The sequence below is a fragment of the Carlito syrichta genome, unplaced genomic scaffold, assembly GCF_000164805.1.
Source record: "Carlito syrichta isolate Samal-C Ts95f unplaced genomic scaffold, Tarsius_syrichta-2.0.1 Scaffold313533, whole genome shotgun sequence".
NCBI lineage: Eukaryota > Metazoa > Chordata > Mammalia > Primates > Tarsiidae > Carlito > Carlito syrichta.
In genome coordinates this window covers 43,242-45,433 of record NW_007257629.1, presented here as the reverse complement: position 1 = coordinate 45,433, position 2,192 = coordinate 43,242, and positions in this window count along the sequence as shown.

Below are 2,192 nucleotides of genomic sequence, written 5' to 3'. Positions count from 1 at the left end.
ACCAGGGGTGCCAAAAATATACATACACATTTTAAGCGATGTTATCTGTGAATTACTTTTTGAAGTTGAATTGAATTATGGTAGCAATGTGTAATTGCAAATGTGATTTGTATTCATCTTTTGTTGTTGGTATTTATTGAACATTACAATTTTAATACAGTTGTTTTTCTTTTTAAAAATACGTATACTTTTTTTGGCACCCTTTGTATTTATCAGTTGATGGACATTTAGATTGTTTCCCCCTTGGGGGATTTTGTGAATAGTGCTGCTGTGAACATTCATTTACAAGCTTTTGTTTGAGCACCTGTTTTCACCTTTTCTGAGTATAGATGCTCCTTGACTTATGATGGCATTACATTTTAATAAACCTAAGTTAAAAATATCATTGTTAAAAATGCATTTAATACACATGACCTACCAAACATCATCTCTTAGCCCAGTCCACCTTAACCATGCTCAGAACACTTACATTAGTCTCTAGTGGGGCAAAATTATTTAACACAAATCTTAGTTTACAATAAAGTGTTGGATACCTCATGTAATTTTGTTGAATACTGTCCTGAAAGTGAAAAACAGAATGATTGTATGGGTTTTCTTTTTGTTGTTGTTGTTGAGTTGGAGTCTTACTGTCACCCAGACTGGAGTGCAGTGGCCGCTCCCGGCCACCGCAGCCTCGACCTGCTGGGCTCCAGGGATCCTTCCACCTCAGACTTCCAAGTAGCCAGAATTACAGGCATGTGCTACTACACCCGGCTAATTTTTTTGATTTATTGTAGATATGACGTCTCGCCTGCCCAGGTGGGTCTCGAACCCGCGGGCTCAGGCAATCCACTCACCTCAGTCTCCCAAAGGCGCGGGATTGCAGGCTGAGCCACCGAGCCCGGTGATTGTATGGGTTTTCAAAGTACACTTTCTGAATGCATATGACTTCTGCACCATCATAAAATTGAAAACTTATGAGTTGTACCTCATAAGTCAGGGACCATCTGTATATGCTTAGGAAGGTAATCGCTTGGTCATATTATAATTCTATGTTTAACTCTTTGAGTAACTACCCAAATGTTTTCCACAGTGACTGTATCATTTCACATGACCACCAGCATTATGTGAATTTTCCATTTTCTTTACAACTTGTCACACTTGGTAGTTTTCTGTTTTTGTTTTTAAATAGTGATGCTAATGGGCTAGTGGGTGTGAAGTGGTGTTTCATTGTGTTTTGTTGTTGTTGTTGTTGTTTTTGGGTTGGAGTCCCCGTTGTCCAGGCTGGCGTACAGTTGACCTGCTGGGCTCAGGTGATCTTTCCGCCTCAGCCTTCCAAATAGCCAGAACTACAGGCATGCACTACCACACCCAGTTAATTTTTTGATTTATTGTAGAGATGAGGGCTCACCAAGTTGCCCAGGCTGTTCTCGAACCTGTGGGTTCAGGCAATCCCATCACCTCAGCCTCCCAAAGTGCTGGGATTACAGGCTTGAGCACCCAGCCTCATTGTGGTTTTAATTTTCATTTTAATGCAAGTTGCTAGTGATGTTGTATAACTTTTCATGCATCTATTGGACATCTGTATGTCTTTTTTCGAGAAATGTCTATTCTAGTCTATTTTGCATTTTTAATTGAGATTTTAATCTTTTTGCTGTAACAATTTTAAAAATATATTCTAGATACTAGATTCATACCAGATTTATGTTTTGTAGATACTTTCTCCCATTGTATAGATTGTCATTTTATTTTCTTGATAATGTCCTTTGTTATGCAAAGTTTTAAATTTTGATGAAGTCCAGTTTATGTTTTTTTCCCCTTTTTCTTGCTTGTGCTTGGTGTCATATTTAAGAATCTGTTGCCAAATTCCCAGAAATAAAGTGCTATTGGAATTAAAGATATTATAGAGGAAATTAAAACCTACATAGAAGATTTTGAGTTTTTAGACTGACATGTAAAGAGCTTAAAAATCATTTTTTGAGTCAGTGTCTCACTCTGGTGCTGAGGCTGGAGTGCAGTGGCACGCTCATGGCCACCACAGCTGCAACCTGCTGGGCTCAGGTGATCCTTCCACCTCAGCCTTCCAAGTAGCTGGAACTACAGGTGGGTGCCACCATGACTGGCTAATTTTTTAATTTATCGTAGAGACAAGGGCTTGCCAGGTTGCCCAGGCTGGTCTCGAACCTGTGAGCTCAGGCAGTCCTCTTGCCTTC